Source organism: Acinonyx jubatus, chromosome C2, assembly GCF_027475565.1.
Source record: "Acinonyx jubatus isolate Ajub_Pintada_27869175 chromosome C2, VMU_Ajub_asm_v1.0, whole genome shotgun sequence".
Taxonomy (NCBI): domain Eukaryota; kingdom Metazoa; phylum Chordata; class Mammalia; order Carnivora; family Felidae; genus Acinonyx; species Acinonyx jubatus.
The window spans coordinates 126,476,898-126,501,945 of NC_069384.1; the positions used below are offsets into that span (position 1 = coordinate 126,476,898).

Below are 25,048 nucleotides of genomic sequence, written 5' to 3' on the forward strand. Positions count from 1 at the left end.
CTACGTGGACACCACCCTACACAGGTTTGCCTCTTCTTGCATTAATTTGGCTTCTTCTCTAGCTCCAGGAGGCCCTGCCCAGTCTCTCCTCTGCAGCCCTTACTTGCTCAACAAAATGCGCTGTGGAAATCATCTCAGCATGTTGCGTCAGTGGCAAAAATGCCAAAATCTCAACCAGAGAATGACTAACTGCACAAGCCACAGCTGAGGTTTGCCCTGAAAACTACAGCAAGTTTATTTCATTGAACATGAAGGAAAAACAGCCCTCCTTCCCAGAGTCTTGTCTCTAAGGTTTGGGTTCTCTGCCTCAGCAAGACTGACTCCTCCTTTTTTTTTTTTTTTTTTTAGTTTTTTTAATGTTTATTTATTTTTTTAGACAGAGTGAGACAGAGTGTGAGCGGGGGAGGGGCAGAGAGAAGAGGGAGACACAGAATCAGAAGCAGGCTCCAGGCTCTGGGCTGTTAGCACAGAGCCTGACACTGGGCTTGAACTCAAAAACAGCAAGATCGTGACCTGACCCGAAGTCAGACACTTAACTGACTGAGCCACCCAGCCACTCCAAGACTGACTCCTCTTTACTCCATCCTCTTTCTCTATAAGTAGGTGCCATGGCTTCATTCATTCATTCACTCATTCATCCATTCTTTGCTGTCACAGATGTTTATTGAGTGCCCACCATGTTCGCAGCACTGCAGCAGACACGGCAGTATGGTGGTGGTTAAAGCAAATTGTGTGTCCAAACAACTTTATGTTCCTACCATCTGTTTTATCTTTATACCCCATGTGAACCAAGCACAGGGGTGCTCATAAGTGTTGGCTAGAAGGATATTCTGGACAAGAACAGGCTCCTGTCTACTTTTCTGGCACTGATTCCATCACCATCTTGTGTGCACCCAGCCATGCAAATGGTGGAAAAATGGCTCTGCGTGCACTGTTGTCTGCCTTACCTCCAGGCCTTTGCCCATGACACCCCTTTTCTCTGGAAAGGCTTTCTCATCTCTCATCTCCTCTCTTGGTCTGTTTAACTTAAAACTCATCCATCAAAATCCAGCTTGAGCATCACTTCCTCCTGGCAGCCACCCCTCCCAAATTCCTTTATGTTCCCCAGGCCCATGAGGGGGAGGAGAGGGGAGAATTGCTGACCGAGCAGACGTTAGTCTGTGGCTCTGCTTGCTTGTCAGGGAGCAGATGAGAAGATGTAACTGACCTTTTTGATTATACAGATGTTACCCCTTGTCCCTGTGCCAGGGTCACAAGTGGCCCCAAACACTGCCTGGACAGCAGCCCCTTAGTATGTTTTGGCTGGAGGGCCCACTCCCCTCCTTCTCGGCCAAACCCACACCATTCATTGGAGGTAGGGGAGGATGAAAGGGCCTCTGTGGGTGGAGTATTGGGGTCAGAGAAGGAGAAGCTGAGCCTGAGGGCTTGGGCCAAGGTGGAAAGGAGAGGCTGAGCAGGCAGCTGTAGGTGTGTGAGCCCAAAACCGGCCCTGCAGGATGGCTGGCCCATGAGGCAGGTCCCAGCGCTGCCAACCACGTGGGCCCCAGGCAGCCCCAGCCGTGGGAACGGCTGATGGAACCAAACTCCCTCCACCTCCAAGAGATCCGCTCCTGCCCAGCTCTGCCAGCTCTGGTCTCCCTCCGGAACAGGCCAGGGGCAGAAGTAGAGGCAGAGTGGAACACTTTTTATCAGGACACTATTCCCAGGCATGCCTTATAGCACTTGAGTCCCAGGGTTCAGAGCAAGAGCACTGTGCTCACAGCCCGGTTAGGATGGGGACAGGGAACATTCACTACCTTCCTACCCCATGTCCAGCTGATGGACCACCTCTTCTTCATTTGCTAATTCAACAAATGTCCAGTAAGCACCCACTGTGTGCCAGACACTGTTCAAGGTGCTGAGGAGATCATAAAGCAAACAGAATCTCTGTCCTTTGGAACCTGCATTCAAACAGTAGTTGGCGGGGGTGGGGGGAGGGGCGGCAGGGGGAGGGGCTGGGGGAAGACAACCAGGAAACAGAATACATTTTACAGACTGTGTTAGAACAGTGGTTCTTAAACCCATTGTGGCACAAAAACAGTTTATTTTTTTCTAATCTACATTTGGATTTCCGGGCAATGCAAATTGCTATAGGTTCTATAGTATTTCTAGATACCTCAGTACAGAAGTTCCTGAATGCTTGCTCTTAATGTCTGTGTTCACATCCTCCTACCGTGTTGGTGCCCACTGTGTGAGAAGGTGACAAGAGCTTTGGGGGATAGCAGTGGAGGGCAGAAGAAATGAGGAGTTTAAAGCAAGGTGGCAGAGCTAGGAGGAGAGTTGCAATTTTAAGGGGTGGTTATTGAGAAGGTGACGTTTGAGCAAAAGATCTGAAGATAAGGGAGAATGCTACATGTGAGTCTGAAAAAGTCACATTCCAAAGGTTAATAAAAAGTAGAACTTTATAAGTGTGGATTTTGACTAGTTGAAGCCTTACTGATAGGCAAGGGGCAGGAAGTGAAGGAGCATTGTAAGGGGAGGGCTGAAATGGGGATCCATCGGCAGGGGTGTCCCCAAGGACAACCTCCCTGAATTCTGCAGAAGCTGAAGCTCCCTGAGGTGGCTTCCGTGCCCAGGGTGGGCCTCGAGTGACCCACAAACCCACAGAGATCCACAAGGCCTCTCAGGCCCAGGCAGGGCCTCCGTGGAGCCACTGTGATCCTGAATGGGCACACAGTTTCCCTGAACCTGGTTTCTTCCCTCCTTTCAGAACCTTCTTCTTTCATGACCCAGCTCTCAATGCCTAATACAAGGGTCACCCAGAATACCAGACACAGGCCATTTAAAAAAGACATTTTTTGCCAATCTCAATGCATCTACCTCCAGCTTTGAACAGAAGAGGTGTGTCTAGCCCAGGAGGGGTTTGAGCCCTGTTCCTGTGTCCTCATAGTAGGAACAGGATCAAGACTGTAGGGAAAGTTCCATCCATCTGATTTGTTTCTGTATCTCATCCCAGGGCATGTGGCACATGTAGAGATTCCTTTCTCTTGTTGAACACACTTTCACACCCGTAAATGTATACCTAGTCATATACACACATTTCCATACCAAACACACACCCAGATTCAAAATATACTCACAGGCTTGGCCATATGACACCTTCCCACAAACATTCATCATAAACCTTCAGGTACACTAAAGTGGCCATGCACACTTACACACACACAGACACACACACACTCCTGTGGGCCCACACCCACACCCACCAAACACAAAACCCCAGAAATGTGCACATGCTCCCCACACATTAAGACACCCCCTCCAAGTGAGTTTCTACTTAGAACAAACACACAGCATCCACAGTGAATGACAGATGGATGGGACAAAGTTCACTTATGCATCCAGGTGGCCCTGCCAACACAGCCATGAAGGAGCAAGCAGCAGGCTTGGCCCCTCACTGCTAGGCCTTTGGGAGGGCAAGGCTGGGGTGGGGTCAGATTTGGGCAGGAGACGGGCAGAGCTCCTGGCTGCTGACTCAAGGCAGGGAGCAGACAGCCTTGTGCATTCCCGACAAGTAGGTCACCATGACGAGAAGTGCTGGCCTACGTGTCAGACCTAAGGTCAATTGGAAAAGGCTTGGTGAAAACCCAGTACTTGCGAGGCAGCAGGTGTTAAATGGGTGCTGCCTTTCATTGCAGGTCTTCAGTTAGGTCTATGCAGCAATGGGGAACAGGTGTCCAGGGCAAGCGCTCTTGCTGGATGCAACGTATATGGAGGGAAAGTGGACAACGGTTTCAGAGGGGCTGCAATATGGGACGGAAGGCGGAGGCAGGTGGACATATCCCTAATGTTGTTACATTGACTGCTACTGTGTGTGAGGCACTGTGTGGGTGTTCTCGTGGATTATTTTGCAAGATACAGACCTGTACATTAGATATTATTGCCTCCATTTCACATATGAGGACACTAAGGCCCAGAGAGCTTAAATAAATGACTCCAGATCCCCAGCCAAAAAGGGAAGAACTAGGATTTGAGTCAAGGTCTGACTCCAAAGCTCAGATTCTTTCTACATCTCCATGGTGAAGTCAAGATTTGCACTTTAAATGGTCACAAGCAAGAGGAGCCTCAGGAAACATGATAACTAAATGTATTATGGTATCTTATATGGGAGCCTGGAACAGAAAAAGAACTCCAGGGAAAAACTGATGACTTTAGTTCATGATAATGTAATAATATTGGTTCATCAATTGTAACAAACATACCCTGCTAACTGAAATGTTAAAAACAGAGAAAACTGGGTGCAAGTACACAGGAATTCTTTGTATTTTCTTCATAATAACTCTATAAATTTAAAACTGCCCTAAAATAAAAAGTTGATTACAAAAGAAAAACATTTTTTTTTTACTTGCCAGAAGCAGGAGGCCACAGATAACTTACCTTCCAAGGTGCAGCCTGTGCCCAAGGCCTAAAAGAAGCAGGGCCTCCGGAAAGTGTTTTGACCCCCTTGTCTCTCTTTCCAGTAAAAGGCCATGTTGGACTTTGTAACACTTCCCATCACCTGCACCACCTGAAAAACAGACATTAATTGCAGGGCTGTTATGGCCAAGGCCACCTGGATCCCCTTCCTAAATGGGACAATAGGGCACTGCAGGCAGGCAGAGCTAGGCAGAAGGGCACAGAACTCTGGGGCTCTGCAAACGGGCAGGAATCACTGAGGCTGATGCAGGGAGGTCTTGCTGAGTCTGCCTGCTCCCCCCCTTGCAGTGTGGCCTGGCTAAGCCCATGTCCTCATTTTCTCAACCGTTCCCATTGGCATATAGCTTTCGAGGTATACATCTTGCACTTCAATGGTTAAATGTATTTGTAGGCATTTTATTCTTTTTGATACTATTGTAAATGTAATTGTTTTCTTGATTTTATTTTAGGGCTGTTTATTGTTAGCATACAGAAATAAAACTGATTGCTATATGTTGATTTTGTGTCTTGCCACCTTGCTGAACTTGTTCATTAGTCCTAATAGTTTTTTTAGTGGGTTCCTTAGGATTTTCTGTATACGAGACTTTGCCATCTACAAATATAGTTTTACTCTTCCTTTCCAATCTGGATGCCTTGTATTTAATTTTCTTGCCTAATTGCTCTGGCTACAACTCAAGTACATATGTTGAATGGAAGTGGTAAGAGCAGATATCCTTGTCTTCATCCCGATCTTAGGGAGAAAGCATCCAGGTTTTCACCGTTAAGTATGAGGTTGGCTGTGGGGTTTTTGTAGGTACCCTTTATCAAGTTGAGGAAGTTCCCTTCTACCCCTGGTTTGTTGGCTCTTTTCACATCATGAAAGAGTCCTGGATTTTATCAAATGCTTTTTCTTCGAATATCAAAATGATCATGTGGTTTTTGTCATTAAATTTATTAAAATGGAGAGTTACATTGATTTGTAGGTGCTGAACTATTTTTGCATTCCTAGGATAAATCGCACTTGCTCATGGTATAAAATCTTTTTTATATGGATTCGTTCTACTTCATTGAAGATTTTCCCACAAGAATATGAGCCCAGGAAGGCTGGGGCCATGTCTATCCTGCTCACTGCATGCTTCTTAGTCCCTGTGGAAGCACCGGGTGCAGTGAGAACTCAGTAAGCCCTAACAAATGAATGGAAAAGCGAATCTGTAAAACGCAGGCTCTCAATAGCTTCCAAAGAGCTCACATTTACAAATAGTGACCATTACATTATCACAAATGTCTCAGTGTGCTGATCCTTGTACACCACAGAGGCAGAGGAGATTATGAAAAATCCAAACTTAGAATGAAGCCCTTCCCAGGTGAGGGGACATTGGGCAGCTTGGTCCACAGTCCAGGGTATCTTGCCTGGGGCCCAGATTCCAGAGGGAGAAGCTTATGGGGACTTGGAGTCTTCCTTCCACATGCAGTTCCCCCCAGGCTGGGAAACACTGCAAGGTCTCAGGGTGGTGACATGTGCTCTAGGGATCCTGAGAGCAAACACGAGACAGATAAGTGCATGTGTCATAGACAGCAAGGTCTTGACTCCTGTGGTCCAGGGGATGGGGGTGGGGGCAGATTTCTGGACACTGTGGCAGCCAAGCCTGTCCCCACTGATAGGCCTGCCATTCATACATCTTCTGAGTAGGTTTTTAAGCTCATCCTGAAACCAGGGCTATTAATCTGAACCCATGGGAGTTGGCATGAGGGTTAAATGAGATAATGTATGAAGAGCCTCACCCACGTTGGGTGTAGAGATTATTTAGATAGCTAGTTTCTATTTTGAGAGCAAGACAAAGCACTAGCCACAAGCAGGGGAGAGGGGCAGAGGGAGAGAGAATTTTAAGCAGGCTCCATGCTCAGTGTCAAGCCCGACTCTGGGATCACAACCTGAGCAGTAATCAAGAGTCAGACGTTTAACCGACTGAGGCACCCAGGCTTCCTCATTTAAAGGGAGCAAGCAGCTGCTTCTTACTCTGGCCAGAGTTTTACCGAGTGGACGTGAGGGCCTAGAATTGCCAGGGTTTCTGGTGCTCAAGAGAAGCTGGACATTTGGATTTTTTTTCCCCATAAAATCTCTTCATCTTTTTAATGTTGGCAAATAATCTCATTCTCCTTTAAAGCCAAACAAAACCTATGAGCCCCAATATGGGGCGCCTGGGTGGCTCAGTCAGTTGAGCGTCCAACTCTTCATTTCGGCTCAGGTCCTGATCCCAGAGTTGTGGGATCAAGCCACATGGCGGGCTCCGTATTGAGTGTGGAGCCTGCTTAAAATTCTGTCTCTCACTCTGTCCCTCTACCCTGCTTGCGTACTCTCTCTCTCTCAAAAAAAAAGAAAAAAAAAAAGTATTTAAACTTATTCTAGTAGGAAGTCCGCTGCCAGCCAGATTCTCTTACAGCATCATTTTATTCATAACTTTAAAAATCCCAATAGGTGCCACTTGAACAAATCCAAGACCCAGAGAACATGAGGTAACCAGCACCCCCACGCCAGGAGCAGCCATCAAGGCTCCACCTTCACCTCCCGCCTAGACACAGGTGAGGGCTTCTTCGGGGGAAGCAGAAACATTTCCCCTTGTCTCCCCGGGTAGGAGCTTCAGGAGTAAGGAAAGCTGCCCTTCCTTTTGTCCCCTTTACCCCCCACCACCATATATCATGCTGGCTTTTGACTCCCACCATAAGAACAGTCCAGTCACAACACAAAAGCAGTGGCACAAGAGGGCACCATTGGAAGAAAGCTGGGCATGACCAGAGAGCTGGGGCATAGCCCCTGCCTGCCCGCTCTAAGAGTGGATTTCAGATTCTTCCTTCTCCATGTGGTGGGAATTCTTCTCTGGATTCTGGCATCAGGCCTGAGCTGCTTATCTGCTCCATACTGGCCTTATCAGAGCAATTCAGTGAATCTACCAAGAATGTATTTGCTGCCCTTTTGGCAAGCAGAGTGCTTGCAGAGCCCGCCTTGGGCCCTTCTTTTCCAGGAAGCAGATCAGCCGAGTAAGCTGGGCTAGGGATTTGGCTGAAATGCCCCCAAGAAGGACCACCTGTGTCCCCTCAACCTAGGTGAGAGCAGCTGAATACCTTCTGTGGCACTGCATTCCAGCCCACCTCACAAACTCTACTAATGGTGTGGGTTGCAGTGTGGTTTTGGCCAGAGTTCACTGAGACTTTGAAGGAAATGGAAAATGAACAGTAGGAAAAATAGAGGTAGAACTGAGGCATCAGGGGACATGAGGCATGGAGGGTGATGGAGAGAGGGGCCTGGCGATGAGGGGGCCACTAGTGACTATTGGGAGCAAACTTTCGTGGCTAGAGAAGGTGTCAAGGTTGTGTGTACAAGAATGTTCTTTACGGGGCGCCTGGGTGGCGCAGTCGGTTAAGCATCCGACTTCAGCCAGGCCACGATCTCGCGGTCCGTGAGTTCGAGCCCTGTGTCAGGCTCTGGGTTGATGGCTCGGAGCCTGGATCCTGTTTCCGATTCTGTGTCTCCCTCTCTCTCTGCCCCTCCCCCGTTCATGCTCTGTCTCTCTCTGTCCCAAAAATAAATAAACGTTGAAAAAAAAAAAAAGAATGTTCTTTACAGCATTGTTTAGAACACTGAATACTTGAAAATAAGTTCAAGGTTCAGCCACAGGAGATAGATAAATAAATATGATTCAGCCATGCACAGGTGAAAAACTGACAGCTGGGGGTTAGAGGCAAAGGAGGAAGGGAGGGATCCATTGGCAGAATACATAGGATGTTCAGGGCGGTGAAACTACTCTGTATGATACTGTAATGGTAGATATGTGTCATTATGCATTTATCAAAACCCACAGAATATACATCACCAAGACTGAACACTAATGTAAACTTAGGGTGTTTGTGATGTGTTAATATATGTTCGCCAATTATAACCTATGTACCCCTGTAGAGGGGGATTATGCAGGGGGTGGGGCCAGGAGGTTTACGGGAAACCTCTACACTTTCTTCTCAATTTTGCTATGAACCCAAGACATCTCTAAAATAATAAAGTCTTTAAAAAAAAATCCCTGACAGCTCACAGGTTTTGTTTGGCTTTAAAGGAGAATGGGATTATTTGCCAACATTAAAAAGATGGAGAGATTTTGGGGTGCCTGGGTGGCTCAGTCGGTTGGGTGTCCAACTTCAGCTTGGGTCACAATCTCACAGTTTGTGTGTTTGAGCCCCGTGTCGGGCTCTGTGCTGACAGCTCAGAGCCTGGAGCCTGCTTCAGATTCTGTATCTCCCTCTCTCTCTCTCTGCCCTTCCTTTGCTAGTGCTCTGTCTCTCTGTCACTCAAAACTAAATAAACATTAAAAAATTTTTTTTTGTAAATGATGGAGAGATTTTATGGGGAAAAAACCAAACCCAGATGTTCAGCTTCTCTTGAGCACCAGAAACCCTGGCAATTCTAGGCCCTCACGTCCACTCGGTAAAACTCTGGCCAGAGTAAGAAGCAGCTGCTCGCTCCCTTTAAATGAGGAAGCCCTGCAGGTGGTTAAGTTTCTACTTGTAGAAAGCCAACTGTGCAGTTTCATACAGTCTCTCTCGGATTTGGGTGTAGTAGTCACTTGTTCATGCTATTCTCTATACCTGAAACATTCTCCCCATAACCCTAACCCTTTGCCAGGCTAATTGGTTTTAATCCTGCAGGAATGATGTTAAATGTCACTTCTTCAGGGAAGACTTCCCGGACTACCCCAGACTGGGTTAGGGGACTCTGTTTTATGTTGTCAGTTCATCCTTGTAAACTCTTCACTGATGTCACAGAAGTAGTTGTGCCTACTCTCCCCTACAGAAGAATTCCACTTAATAAATTTAGACGTAATGAGGAAATACAGAATGACCATTAGAACAGCAGATCTCTGCAGACAAGATCCACCCATAGATATTAAACTTAGTGGGCAAAAGTTTAAAAGGAAACATGAGATTTGCACAGTCTCAAAGTATTCTCCCCAAAACAAATTTTTATTAGTGACAAAAGGGAAAATAGTAACTTTAGAATAGCAAAATCTGGCAGATTTCATCTTAGGCTATGTGACCAAGATTAACACCTGCAGTAACAGAACATATTGGCATCACGTGTTTCCTGATATCATGCACTGAGAAGGGCATGCCATCTCTGTGGCATCCTTTCTGATAATGCATAACCTCAAACTAATTGTGAGAAAACATCAGACAAGCCCAAATTAGGGGATCTTCTGTAAGGTAACTGACCAGGAGTCTTAAAAAAATCTCAAGGTCTGGGGCACCTGGGAGGCTTAGTCAGTTAAGTGTCCAACTTGATTTCAGCTCAGGTCATGATCTCGTGGTTTGTGAGATCAAGCCCCCTGTCAGGCTCTGCACTGATAGCAGGAAGCCTGCTTGGGATTCTCTCTCTCCCTCTCTCTCTGCCCCTCCCCCTTGCTCCCCTTGCACATGCACTGGTGCATGCTCTCTCTCTCTCTCAAAATAAATAAATAAATAAACTTAAATTAAAAAAAAACTCTCAAGGTCATGAAAGACTGATGAACTGTCACAGATTGGAGGAGACTAGGGAAACATGACAACTACATGTAATATGAGACACTAGATTATATCTTGGAACAGAAAAAAATATGTATACAAGTGGAAAAGAAAGTCCGTCCTGAGTAGTATTGCACCAATGCTAATTTCTTGATTTTTAGGATGGTAATACAGTTGTGGGAGATGTTAATGTCTGGGGGAGCTGGGTGAAGGGTATATGAGAACTCTGTGTCATTTTTGCAACTCCTCAGTAAGTCTAAGATAGTTGCAAAATAGAAAATCAAAAAAGTGCTTGTGAAATTATTTGCTTGATGCCTGTGTCCCTTGCTAGGCTATAAACTTCACAGGGACAGGGAATGTGACTGCACTATCTTTTCATCACTGCATCCGGGGCTCTGTAAAATGTCTGGCACACAGTGAGTATTCAGTAAACACGTACTGAGTAAAGAGACCCGTAGTTATTGACATAGAAAAGTCCAATGTATAATTTCTGAGTGGAAAACACAGGGCACAAAACAGTACATATAGTTATGTCAACATTCATATACATGAAGAGGCTAGTGAGTTACAAACCAATGTTGACTATAGTTGTATCCAGAAGATAAAGTTATGGGTGATGTTTCTTTTCTTCTTTTCACTTAGTTATATTTTCTAAGTATATTTAAAGGTTCACAAACTACTTTCATGTGCAGAAAAAAAAATGTGTGTGTGCACATACATAACAACCACATCTGCATTTCAAAGAAAGCCCTGAACATCATGCCTGGCAGCCCTGGAGCCAGACCTCAAGATCTGGGCAGAAGATGCGCAAATCTGAGCACGGGATGGGGCAGGCAGTGCCGAGGATGTGCAAGAAGGTGGGCTAACTCCCCTCTGCTTCTCAGTTGTCTCCATCCTTCCAGCCCACCCTCTCTGAGCAAAACTTCCGAACTGGTGTATTAATTTCCTAGGGCTGCTGTAATAAATTGCCACAAACCGGGTGGCTTACAACCATGGACATTTACTCTCTCGTTCTGGAGGCTGGAAATGTGAAATTAAGGTGTCGACACACCCTGCTCCCTCCAAAGGCAGAAGGGGAATATCCTTCTTTTGCTTCTTCTTAGCATCTGGTGGCTCCTGGCAATACTTGCCATTCCTTGGTTTATAGCTGTATCACTCCCCACCTCCAATCTCTGCCCCTGTCATCACATGGCCTTCTTCCCTGTGTCTCTATATCCAGATGTCCCTCTTCTTTCTCTTATTAAGAAATCAGCCACTGGATATAGGGCCCACTCTAACCCAGTATGACCTCACCTTAACTTGATTGTACCAGCAAAGACCCTATTTCCAAATAAGGTCACATTCACAGGACGGGGGAATTAAGACTTGAACATATCTTTTTGTGACACATAATTCTACTAGGAACTTCCCTGTGCCCATTATCTATTAGTGTGCAACACACTACCTCAAAACTCAGCCACTTAAAACAGCAACAATTTCATCAGGTCACAGTTCTGAGGGTCACCAATTTAGGTGAGGCTCAGTGGGGAGATTCTTCCGCTAGTTGCACCTGAGTCATTGGTGTGACTACAGTCTTCTAGTGGCTCTGCTGGGGCTGGAAGGTCCAAGATGACCTTACTCATGGCTGGCTTTTGGTGCTGGCAGTAGTCTAATGAACCCCAAGGGGGATGGCACTTATCTATCCACGTGGTCTCTCATGCTCTGGCAGGCTAGACTGAGCATGTTCACACACAGCTTGGCAGATTCTAAGAGGACAAGATGAAAAGCTGCAGGACCTCTTGAGGTCTAGGCTGCTTCATCCTGGTGGTCAAAGCACATCATAGGCAAGCCCAGGTTCAGGGGTGGGGAAATAAACTTCACCTCTTTGTGGAAGAAGCAGCAGAGTTGCACTGCAAAGGGGCATGCATAGAGAGACAGGAGGAGCTACTGAACCCATTTTTCAAAAAGCCTACCGCAGGTGCCAAGTTCTGGGAAGAAAAGGTGAACAGATTCAGGCCTTGCCCTTAAGAAACAAGTGCAACCCTGATGAGAATGAACTGGAGAAAGTCCCTGTGTTAGAACAAAGGCAGAGCATCCCCTGATGCATGTGCAGGGAGGGGGTAGGAGGTGAAAACCGAGCAGCCCCCTTGCCCTCCAAATCCCAGGCCAAGGGCCTCTCACCTTCTCCAGCTTCTGAACAATGACCCCCACGCCCTGGGTCCTATGGCTCATCACAACCTCAGATGATCAGTCCTGGGAATCATAGTCTAACCCTACCTCAAGGCATGATCTCAGATCCCCAAAGCAGCAGCTATATGTCCTTATGTGCGATGCTGACAAGAGGCCAGAGAAGAGTGTCCAGCAAGAGAGGTGGTGCAGAAATGGGCCTGGAGTCGAGCCTTGGCAGAGTCGTCTCTTCCCTCCCTCACAGGCAAACACTTGCCCTTTTCTCCAGAGACTGCCCAGGAGAGGACTAGCTGCCCACATTTATGGGGGAGGAAAGCCTCCAGGGGCACACATATCATATGCCATATGGAGGTGGAATCCTGGCTGCTTTTATTTACCGAGTGGCTTTGAGCCTCTTTCCTCATCTGTGAAATGTGGTGTATGGGTGATAAGGGTTTTGTAAGAGTGGATAAGAATGATTTACAAATATCTCAGAAGCTGTACATCATCTACAAGGACATGTGTTGCTCTTGCCTCACTCGTTTCTTCATTCATTCACTCATGCAATGTTTAACTTTGTTTCGTTTGCTCAGAGAGGCCCCCTCCTCCTAGGATCTGCTCTTCACTTTTCTTCAACCATGTGTTCTGAATGTGCATCTTCCTAGATGCTCTTCTCCTAGAGGATGGTTCATGGATGGGTGACTGTCTCAAGCTGACCTACTCAGCATTCTTCCTTGGGTGGGTGTGGGGGGGATTAATGTGAGAAGGTAGAGGTGGCCTAGTTCCCTCAAAAGTTTGGAGTCAGAAAGTTCTGGAGTCATTACTGGGCATGTCCCTCATCACAGGGAAGAAGTAGAAGAGGGACAGGAAATGAAGCAAATCCTGGAGCTGTGTCCATTGTTGGTTTCTAGTTCTCTCGGAGGCCCATCTACACCCTTCTCTTCCTACAGTTATGAGAATTTTCCCGAAAAGATTTCTTTTTGTCTAAGCTCGTAACCAAAAGAATCTTGATTAAGACAGGTAATTTGTCCAATGTTTATTGAGCAATTCCATTTGTCAAGCCCTGGAGATATAACAGAGAAAACCTGGACCGTCTCCTCTGGGAGATCACAGTCTGGGAGTTGGGGGATACAGGAGACAATACGCTGTGTGATGGGGCCTGCCACAGAGCAGGCCTGATCCATTTTGCTTGGAGGAGATGCCTATCCTGGGCCTTAGGCCTGTGGGTGAGTCTCCCTGGTGATGGAGGAGGGTGAGGAGAATATAGGGGACAGTTTAGACAAAGCCTTAACAGCATGTATAAAGACACAGGAAGTGGATCAACACAGCCCCACCGCCCCCCCCCCCCCCCGACATACACACACTGGGAGACAGAGGTGTTTCCTGGGACTGGGGCTCAGGTAGAGAAGGAAGCAGGGTCAGATGAGAAGAGCCTGGTGGACCAGGCTTGAGAGCATGACAGGAGTGGGCAGTTGCTGAGGAACTGGGTGCCTCCAGGGTCATCCTTAGCTGATGTGAGACGTACCAGGTGAGGTCAGGGGCTGGCAGGACTATGCACAGGGTCTAAGAGTGGTTGCCCAGTTTCCACTCACAGCCTCCACCTTGCAGCCTGGAGGTGGCCAGGAGGTGAGAATGGAGTTCAGCTGTGCAGACAAGCTCAGCCTCCTCCAGCACTCTCATGCCTGGCCCTGTTGCCAGGATGACCCAGGCCAGTCCCTCTGTACATGCTTACCCCACACAGCAGCAGGCATTGACCAGCAGTCACATCACGGTGGGCTAGCTTTGCTGTAGGTACCATGCCCTCTGCTCCCACAGAAGCCTAGAGCACACTGCCTGGCAACAAACATATCTGCTCAACCTCAACCACAATAAGTGAGCCCTTTGCTTCACATGGAAGGGAGGCAGAGAATCTAGAGGGGAGGACCTTTCTGGAGGAGCCCCTGCTGCACAGGACCAGAGGGGTGGTCTTCTTCTGGGGACCAGAGCCTTTCCTTGCCCAAGAAGTCATTAAGTGCAACTCAGCATATCAAGCAAAAAAGCCTTCACTCCAGGGGCAACCAGGAGGTCAGCCCATGTGGAGCCCATGATGGCGTCACAAGAATAGGTGGTCAGCTCAATGCAATGGGACTGTCCGGACACGTGCACCCAAAGTTGTCATCAAAGATCAGTGAACATCATCAGGAGGACATAGTATGGGCAGGTGGAGCTCATAGATCAAATGGCCAGAGCCTGCGAGGACTCACACATCCTCTGACCCTCTGCCACACCAAACCCCGTTTGGCCACCCAGCTCCCGCAACACCCCATTCAGCATCCTGCAGTAACACGTATGTCTGATTCTGTAAGTTGTTGCCCAGCAGGAGGCCCTGAGGACAGGCCTGTTGTTCATACTGCAGCCCCGGCTCTCACCTAGCTAGGTTTGGCATGGGGCAGAGGTGGAGAGCGGGAGTTCTGAATGAATAAGGGATGCCTCGAAAGCTCTCGCAAGAAACTTAGAACTAGCAGCAGGTGCTGGGCCAGCACAGCCCCAGAGACTGGAGGGCAGGTTCTCAGACAAGAGAGACAGAACATGCAGTGGATTCAGATCCGAAGAGGTTGATGGGGACAAGCTCTGGGAGGGGGAAAGTATTGAGCGAGGCCAGGATGATGCCCAGCAGTGTCCCATCAGAAGACACCCAGAGAAGGGAGGACAGGGATGCAGGGAGGTGATCCTGTGGGATGAAGCCCTGCCAGGGCAGAGGGGATCCACAGGTGAGGAGGCTCAGTGCAGAAAATAGGGACCCAGGGGCCTGGGCCCCCATAGAAGAGCCCTAATGTGACAACATGAAAGATGTCAGTCATGGCTGGGACATCTCCCTAACATCCATGATGATCAAGGCCCCCACATCTGTGCTCAGCAAACCCCAGGAGCAGGGGTGGCTGGAACCCATACTTACAGAGGCCAGGGAAATCATTGACTCCTTGACTCCTTATCAAGCCAGGTGGCCCTGATGCTCAGACAGGTGAGCATGCTGCGGGAGCCTGCAGGCTGACAAGGGAGTTGGTGGGGAGGGGCTGTTACCATGGGATCCTCAGTGACCTGGTTAAGAGTGTGACGTCTTTGGGGTGCCTGGGTGGCTCAGTCAGTTGAGCGTCCAACTTTGGCCCAGGTCATGATCTCACTTTGTGAGTTCAAGCCTCCATTGGGCTCTCTGCTGTCAGTGCAGAGCCCACTTCAGATCCTCTGTCCACCTTTCTCTGCCCCCCCCCACTTGTTCTGTCCCTCTCTCTCTCTCTCTCTTTCTCTCAAATGAACATTAAAAAAAAAAAACCAGTGTGACGTCTGAGCCCACTCAGCAGTGCCCTGAGCTGGTGGGGGGAGGGGGAGGCAGGAGGGTGGGGCTGCGGGAAGGAACTAGATGAGAAACCCCTGCTCCTGGAGCAGCAAGTGGAGGATGAGCAGGACTTACTGGGTGCTGGGTGGCCTCCAAGTACCAAGCACTGGAGCAGATAGAAACAGAAAGTGATTCACCAGAATGGAAGAGTGAGAGGGAGGCTGGAGAAAGGGGATTGGGACCAAATCCCAGAGGGCCTCCCAGGCCAAGGCCAGAGACCAATGCTGTCCTGCTCTCCTGGAGAGCACCAAGGAAGGACTGGAAGCAGGCATGGCAAGGGCAGTTGTGCATTTTAGGAGGAGCTGGAGACCCAGCCTATTAGCCCCCCACAGCACTATACACCATGGTACTTCTCAGACAGTCTGGCCTCAACCTCCCAACAGTGACCTAGGGGAGGGCAGAGGGTGGTAGCCATGGCCTGGGAAGGCAAGTCACCCATGGGAAGCTCCACCCCTGGGGGCACCCACCCCAGCAGATTCGATGGTGGGATCAGGCCCAGGCTCACCCAGAGTCTGGGGCATGGGAGGAAGCATGACCATCAGGCCATGGGCCTCACCCAGAATGGAGTCCCCTTTAGCAGTCCATTGGCTTCTCGAGGCACTGGACCTGGTCTGCAAGCCATCCCCATGGTGCCCGGCCCTCCCAGCCCTGGTTTCCCATTGGGCTGGGCTGGCTAAGCTAGAAGGCCCCAGGGCCCCATTTTGGGCCCTGCCCTCACCTGTACCTGCGTCAGTACTGCTGCCTGCCTTCTACCTCAGGCTTAAGAAGGGGACACCTGGGCCTTGAATTACCCACCAGCTACCCAGCGTTCCCTGACCCCATCACCTGTCAAGCAATGTGGGCTGTGCTGTGCTACTGAGCTCTATTCTCCCCCATCTCTGCCACTGCTCAGCATCTGCCGGGAATGCCAGGTTCCCAGGACCCAACTCAGCTGAGGGCCATACCACTGCCCCTTTGCACAGTCCCAACTGACAGAAACCAAGAAGACGCTCGGGGCAGTGTTAGAGGGATCCCCAGCCTCTCCCCCTTGCACAGGCACCCACCCCACCCCCACCCCACTTTCTCCCTATGACAGGGCAGAGCCATAGTCTGAGGCATTTCCTCCATGCTCCTGGGAAGGGGATTTTCACCATGTGGGGCTGACGTGGGAACAGGTGATTCATCACTTTCAACAGCAGAAGGATGACATAGTCTACAGCTCCCTGCAGGAGGATGGGAGGAAGGGAGGAATGGAGGGGAAAGAGCCTGGAGGGAGTGAGAGGGAACAGGGAATCACACAGCCAACATCATTTTTGGTACATCCTCCAATACTGAGCTGGGCACGGATGGTGTGGCTGGAAACAGATGATAAAAAAACTCACAGTATGTGGAACAGGTGTTTCTGAAGTAGGAAGAGGGGGTTCTGAAGTAGGAAGAGCAGGGACCCCTGACCTGGGAGGAGCCAGAAAACCTCACAGAGGAAAAGCATCTCAGCTTAGGCCTGCAGATTGGACTGGCCAGTTAAAGAAGGGGAGTGAAAATGGAAGGTGGATTGCCAGGGTGAAGGCAGGGAAAGGAAGGCACAGGGAAGGATCTAGACATTCCATGTGCTAGAGAGTGAAGGACCAAGGGGTACAAGATGGGCCTGGAGAGAGAAAAGCTAGAACAGCATGAACCCCAGGAAATGCCTATTGCCTGGAAGGGGGCTCTTTGGTCAGATGGCCATTAGATGGTTTGGGGAGGGTCTGGTTTCTGCTAGGGCTCTTAGCCGTGCTCCCCAGGATCATGCCCTTCAGAGTATTCACTCCTGCTTCTGTCCATGAGACTGAGACCATAACTCCAAGGCTAATACCACAGGAGCCTCCTGTTATGTCTTCCTGGGACCCCCAGCCAAATCTGCATTTGCTTTCCTGGACCACATAAGGGACTAATTTTGCAAACAGGCCCCCTGAGGTTCAGAAAATCCAAGGAACTTGCCTGACATTACAGGGCACATCAGGCATTGAGGCATTCCAAGCCTGTCCAATGCCAGAGCTGCGGGCAACATTAATAGGTGTCACATTCATGTCACATACATACACAACAGGTTCCCTGGTCATGTAAACTTGGGAAGCTGGGTTAAACTCAAACAAGGACTTTCCTACAGGACTTTTCAGGGTCTTTAATGTACTAACCAGTAATAGGAGATGTACAGCATGGAGAGATTTCCAAATGCATTTGGCCATGGAATCCTTCTGTCCCTGATGGAGCTGTTGTCTCCAAGGATCCCACCAAGAAGCCTGCTGGTCTGGATGGTAGAGTCAGAGACAACTCTGGAAGCCTCCCTGCTTATACTGCTTACACTTTGTGTACACTCACATAGTGCGGTCCTTGCATTTGGGAGGGTTGATTCACTTAGGATTTTACATGAGCTTGGGTAGAGCAGAATGGGGAGGCCAGGCTCCCAGACCCCAGCCTTCACAGGAGCCCTCTCCACTCTTTGCACGTTGGCTGTGGCCTTGGATAACCCGCCCATGACTCAGGAAGGGACAATCTCGGGCAAAAGAGCCATTCCAGGTCACCAAGGGCACCAGCATGTTTGGGGAATGCTTCCAGGAAGTGGTGACATTTTATCCATGAGGGGTGAGTGGGAAAAGAGCAAAGGCACAAGGGAAGAAGTCACAAGGGCAGCACCAGGGCCACTGGGAACAAGGCTGGGAGAGGCCAGGAAAGGGTGCTTAGTGCTGGTGGTAGAGTCTTTGAAAGCTATCCAAAAGGGATTTGGACTTGAACCTAGAAGTATCAGAACCACAGAAGGTACTTGAAAGAGGAGTGAGTTGATCAATCCACAAATAATTGCAGCCTGGAATTATTCCCAATCATTTCTTCCTCCCTGTGAGCTCCCAGGACCTGCCTCCCACCCTCCCTATCACATGACCTCAGTCACTGCCTGTGAGCTCCCAACTCACGCCTGCTGGAGTGTGCCAGCTCTGATCCAGCCCATGTCACTTCTTACCTCGTCCTCCTTCCCTGATGTCTCCTTGGTCTGGTATCTCCCCTTGGTTCCCTGCAGATGGCCTCGCATTGCCCTAACAGAGAACCTTGCACCAGGCTGCTCCCAAGATTCTTCCCTTCAGTGCAGCCTCCTCAGGGGAACCATCTGCAACCACCATCTCTTGGCTCAGTAGACACTGCCCCCCAACACATTTCAAGAAGGACAGTGATTCTGGGGTACCAAGCAATGTCTAGGCATCAAGAAAATGCTGGTGATGGCCCCCCTGCTCCAGACAATACAGGATGACACTCTCTCCTCAGCCCAGCCTGATCTCCATCTCAGCTTTCCTGGAGCCTGTCTCTGGTTGTCTGGAAAAGGGGCACATCAACCAGGCCAAAGACTTGCCCTTGTGGTCAGCTTGTTCAGGATTCTGGACACTTGCAATCAGCAGATGTCAAAAGCCATCTGGGGGATGAGGGTGAAGATAGAAGAGAAGGGTCTGATTGGGGGCATCAGACTGCAGTGACTGGCTGCCCCTCCCCATCCTTAGGACGTTAAGGGTCTGGATAGCTAGCTAAGGCTGATGTCCCCTCTGCCTTCGGGGCAGGACTGGGACAGGGCTGGCTGACTCCAGGGCTCTGATTGACACATCTTTTCTTCCATGGGTTACTCCTTTGATGTAGTGTCCTTCTATTTCAGAGAGGTGGCTTTTCCAGTCTCTACTAGGATCCTGGGGACAGAATCACTGGCATCAACTCCTTTTACACAAGTCATGCTCACACACACACACACACACACACACACACACACACCCAATACCTGATGCCTTGGAGCACTCTTTCCTTGGGATTCTCTTTCTCTTGGCTCCCATGAAGGTTCAGAAGCCTTAGAATCTCTTGAATCTGCTGGCATGTTAGGTATTTTTACAATTGTTCTAAAATCCCATTATCTCAGCCTTCTGAACAGACTCAGTGACTCATCCTGGTTGAATACATGACTGGTCACCAACAGGTCCCCTGCTGCCCTCACTCACAGGTGTGACAGAGAGCCCGAGGGCAATGGAAGAGATTTCTGCGTCTTCCACATACTCTCCCCTCCTGAGGCCCCGGCCATGGGAAAAACACAATGATAACAAAACTAGAAAGGAACGGTCTTGACCACGTAGGATAATTGTAAACACTGAATGGTGTTTCAAAGAAAAACAAAAGTAAAATTATAGGGTTGATGAGCTGGGAGGAGCCCAGAGATAATCTTGCTCATTCTCTCAAGCCAGCACTTACCACATTAGTAATTTTACACTTATCTGTGTTATTATTTGCTTAATTCACTCAACAAATATTTACTGAGCACTCACTACGTTCCAGGCACTATTCTAGATACACTTGGGCTACATCAGTGACAAAGCAAAGACGCTGCCCTCTGGGTGCCTATACTCCAGGGGAAGAGAGGGAGAGACAGACAACAGTCAGTGATATTCATATTAAATAAAATGACAGAAAATTTCAGAAGGTGTAAGCGCTGGGGAAAACAGATGCAGAAGAGCAGGGTAAGCAGTGCTGGGCTGGGAGCAAATCGTAGCTTTCAACAGAATTAGCAGAAAGGGCCTCTGGGGGAGCACAGCTGTAGAAGGGGAAGCTAGGGTGAGGACCTATGGAAGGAAGAGGCAGGAGGCCAGTTGGCTAGAGCAGAGGGGCAGGGGGGAGGGGTGTGGACATCAGGTTGGGGAGGTACTGGGGAAAGGATCATGTACAGCCTGGTTCACTATATGGACTTTGGTTTGTTGTTTTGTGTGTGTGTGTGTGTGTGTGTGTGTGTGTGTGTGTGTGTGTGTGTTTATTTATTTTTGAGAGAGAGAGAGAGAGAGAGAGAGCAGGGGAGGGGCACAGAGAGAGGGAGAGAGAGAATCTCAAGCAGTTCAGAGCCCACTGTGGGGCTCGAACCCACAAATGGTGAGGTCATGACCTGAGCCAAAATCAAGAGTCAGACCCTTAACCGACTGAGCCATCCAGGCGCCCTAGCACTTTGGTTTTTATGAGGATAAAATGCAGAGCACTGTAGAGGAGGGTAGTGCATGATGGGACTTTACACCTCTAAGAGCCCCAGGAAGGCAGGGTCAGTCTGCACTCCATGCCTGGGGCAGGGCACGGTACCTGATAAGGGCCCAATAAGTACTAAATATCAATGGAATGAATGAATGAATGAATGAATGAATGAATCCAAGACAGAGATTATGTCCACACCTTTCCAGAGAGATAGTACTGAGAATACTTCTAGAAAAATATGTTTCCAATCTGGCCATTGTATTTGGACTAGAAATTCATGTCCATATGCTTCAGGGAGTTTTTCAAAGTTTTTCCCCAAAATCCTGATTCCCAGGTTGGGTGGGGCCCAGCATGAGTATGTGATTCTCACAAAAACCCACCCCCAAGTGAGAAACATCAATGTAGACATTCCCACATACTTCCAAATACTCAGCACCTGGCATCATATCCAGCCCCAGGGCACACATTAAATGAATGAATAAATTTCTGTTGACTGAATTCATGGATGTCTAAGTGCACGAAGAGAGCTAATTAATTGCCCTTTTCCATTTTCAACTCAGATGTTTGGAATCATGTAAATAAATAGCTTTCCAGAGAAGGAGAAGCCAAAGGCCATTGCTGTCTGCTGTTCCCCCACCAGCCCCCAAAACGTGCCGTACTGCTACTTCTTATCTGGGTCTCTTCCCTTTCATTGGCTTCCACTTGATCTGCCCTAACATCCCGAGAGCATGGTTGGCCCTATCCTTAGAGGATCGCAGGGATTCTGAAAGCAGATTGACTTTCATAACCCAAAGTGTTTTTGCAGAGCTTGGAGTGGGTGGGGTCTCTCCTTTACCGAGAGGGCTGCTGAGCAATGAAACTTTACTAGACAGCCCTGTGCTCTCAAAGGAAAAGTGTGCTGAGCCTGGGGAGCAGAGTGTAGGGCCTGGCAGAGGCTTGGGGAGAGGCAGACGTTCACTTCCCTTTCCACATACGAAGGGTCCACCCACATTCCAGGGACAGGCACGGATTCTTCCTGCAGGAAATGCTGGGGCTATGAGGACAGTCCTGTCCGCCCCTTCCCTTCTTGCTTCTCCCCATCGTGGTCAGCTGCCTCCCCCTGGAGCCTGGGGCCTCATCTCATGGCGTCTGGGCCTCACAGATTCCTGGCCTCTTGCTTGCAGGTGTCAGCTGCCAGAGATTTTTGCATGTAAACAGTAAAGAGCCCCTTATTATCTTGACATACTTGAAATAAGTATGGCCATTTTTTTTTCTCTTCCCAGAATTCAAAAAAGGCCAGAAATTCCACAAGGCTCTGACTCAACTCTATTTTCTCCTTCCTCTTGCTTTCTCGCCCCTACCCTCTGACCTTGAAAGAGCAGCTCCAGGAGGTCTGAGGCTGCTGCCACACCTGGTGGCCAGAAGCCATCCCCTAACCCAAGCACCCAGTTTGCCCCACTGAGGCAGCAATTCTGACCTACAGAAGAGTGGGTAGTGGTTAACTAAGGGCCTAGCACAAAAGTCAGGCAGCCTGGCTTTGAATCCTGACCCTGCTACTTATCAGCTGTGCAGCAAATGACTTATGTCTCAACACCCTAGTTTCCTTGTGTCTAAGATGGGTATGTCAATAGTTTCTTTCTCTTAGGCAGACTGCAAGGATTAAGTGAGATAATACACAGAGAACAATTCACAAACAATAGCTATAACTACTGTATTTTCACTAGCATTGAGCACAGACGTCTGTCTATTCAACAGACGAAGGGGAAAGGACATCAAATATAGAGGAGACAGCACATCCCAAGACTCAGAGGCCCAGCCAGCAAGCTGGGTTTGAAGGCCAGGGTATAGGAGTCTAAAGGGGAAAGAGGACAAGGGTGACAGGGAAGTTCTCAAGACAGCAGAGTCCTATTCTAGAAGGCCTTGGAAGCCTTGCAAGGAGAGGTCTAGACTATTCTCCAAGGGCACTGCCCTAGAGTGAAAGGTTTCCTCTTAGGAAACTCTCTGGCTGTAGCAACAGGAGTCAGGGGCAGACACAGGAAGAGACAGAGGCTGGGTCAGAGCTGGCAGATGGATGCAAGAGGGTAGGGCAGTGGCCCCCAAGCTTCAGTCATTTCCAGCCCCAACTATTATTTATGGAATACTTCCTTTCATGTTAGCTCATTCTTTAACTCTTCATGTCTCTTCTGTTGTGCCATTATAGCTACTGCTTCATTTTTTTCCCCAACATATATGTAAGTGATACACTCTTAAGATGAAAAATGTGCGTCTACTTGCCACTGGAAATTACCTCTTTGCCCACCAGGGGCACCTGCCTCGGGCTTTGATAGCCATCATTGCTGCTCAAGATCCTGCTAGAGGTAAGAGGACCTGAGGCTAGGCCGTGGCTTCCCACGTGGCTTCCCCCTGAGCCAGGCTGGCTTCCCAAACTTCTGCTTTAACCTTTATGACCTTCGCAACTTTGCTTGGCGGCTGGAGGGCACACACCATGGTTGCTGCTCTGAAAACAAAGACCAGACAAGCCTCCCCTGTCTGTGGTAGCCCGTGGACTATGGTCATTAGCGCCCCTCCTCGTTCACTCATGTGGGCTCCAGCTCAATTTGGAGCACAAACTGGCAAAGGGGCTTCCCTGAGAGTGAGAGAGATTTAAGCAGACCTAAGGATTATTCAGTTGTGGAATCCTTTGTGGGCAACTGCTTTGTGCCGTGAAAAATATGCAGGAGGAGGGAGAGAGAGGAGGAAGACAGGAAGGCGAGAAGGAATGCATCATCTGATTTATCCTTACAAGAATCTTGTAAGACAGGAATCGTTGTACCCATTTTATAGATGAGGAACCAATCTCAGAGACATTAAACTACCTGCCAAGATCATTTCTAGTAAGAAATACAACTAAGCTACTAGTCCAGATCTGTCTGATTTTAAAGCCACCGCTTTCTTTTAAAAGGATAAGGTCCAGAATCAAATCACTGTAGCATAGCAACTGTTATTTTTCAAAATCCCTATTCAGTCTTCTCTTGTTCATGTGCAAAACTATGCATACTTTCTTTTGTTCACCTGGCACTATATCATAAACAGTTGCAATGTTGCTAAATAGTCTTTACAATAATCACTTTTACATACTATTCCACCCAATGCACATATCATGATTCATTAAGCCATCACTGAATATTTAGGTAGTTTCTACATCTCAGGATTATAAATCCTCCCCACCCCCACCCTTCCCAAGTCAGGCTCCCCTGGGATGAGTCAGGGCTCCCTCCTGCCCTATGTCTGGAAGGTTATGTAGGTCACTGGGGCCTGATCATACCTGCAGTGGCACAGCAAAGCATTCTATTGTCTCTCAGAAGGTGAGATCTTAGAAAGTTGTGTCCTTTGCCCACCCCTGACACTTTGCCAAGCCTGGTGTGGCTTTGCCACCCACTCAAGTGACTGAGTGAGAGGTGGTGTGGACTAAGGGGGAGGGCAGAGGCTGATTAGAGTGAATTATTGCTACCGGTGAAGGCAGTCCCATGCCCAGACATCTCAGGAGCCAAAAGGCACCCCAAAGACCCCAGAATGGCCAGCAATGATCTTAGCACTGGGATAGGAGCCAGACCCCTGCTAAGGGCCTGGGGTATTGCTTGGTCCCCGTTCCCTTGAGATGTTCCTTCCAGAGAGTTCTCTGCTCTCTGCCTCTCAGGGAACACAGCCACATCCCATGCTAGCTTCCCAGCAGTTCTAAGATAGATTCCAGAAGCAGAAACACTCTTGCAAGCAGACATGCACAACTGCCTAAGGTGAATGGCCGAAGATCACATTTTCAGGATGCTTCTCTGCTTTATCTGTTTGTAAAGCAGATATTTGGGGAGGTTGGGCTCAGTATTGCTTCGCGGTTGCCAGTCCCAGGGGAAATGGCTGGAATTCTTAGCATAGTTGGAGGGCTGTGAGGCAACAGAGAGGACTGCTCAGAGGCCTCTCCCGACCCAGGAAGATGAGCCATCGCCTCGGTATCTTCTCTCCTTGGACGGGTTCTGGTGTGGGACACACTGGACGTTCCTTCCAAGAAGGCAGGGTGGTGGGAAGTCTCTAGGGGGGCTCTTTGGAGGAGAATCATCACATTACTTATGCAAACCCAGGACTGAGAGTGCTTCCAGAGGTCATGTTCTCTATGCCCCTGCCCAGCTCAGCACGCCCAGTGCCTGCAGAATTGGCCTTAGGAGATGTTCACAAAGTGTTAGTGAGAGTGGCTTCCTTAAGCCATTGGAATTTAAGTTTCTTCTGAGTATGTTGCTGTTTGCATTTTTTTAATGTTTATTTTGAGAGAGAGAGTGAGCGAGCAAGCAAGAATGAGCAGGGGAGGGATGGAGAGAGAGGGGGATAGAGGATCTGAAGCAGGCTGTGCACTGACAGCACAGAGCCCAATGTGGGGTTCAAACCCATGAACCCATGAACCATGAGATCATGACCTGAGCCGAAGTCAGATGCTTAACCAACTGAGCCACCGAGGCGCGCCACTGTTTGCATTTTTTTCCTTTTAATAAAGAACATGTATAATTTTACAGTTTATTTATTTATTCTGCAACAGAGAATGGGAGCTGGAGT

General features: G+C 48.8%; 1 long non-coding RNA gene across 1 annotated transcript in view; it reads right to left on the reverse strand.

Moving 5' to 3' along the window:
- LOC113599963 (uncharacterized) overlaps nucleotides 1–15,405 on the reverse strand; it is a 20,366-nt gene extending 4,961 nt beyond the window's left edge. Inside the window, exons 1-2 of the long non-coding RNA XR_008297985.1 lie at nucleotides 15,059–15,405; nucleotides 4,417–4,546 (exon numbers count right to left, since the gene is read on the reverse strand). This is a non-coding gene — a long non-coding RNA (uncharacterized LOC113599963). The remainder of the gene's footprint in view (nucleotides 1–4,416; nucleotides 4,547–15,058) is intronic.
- Between the last annotated feature and the right edge of the window lie 9,643 nt (nucleotides 15,406–25,048).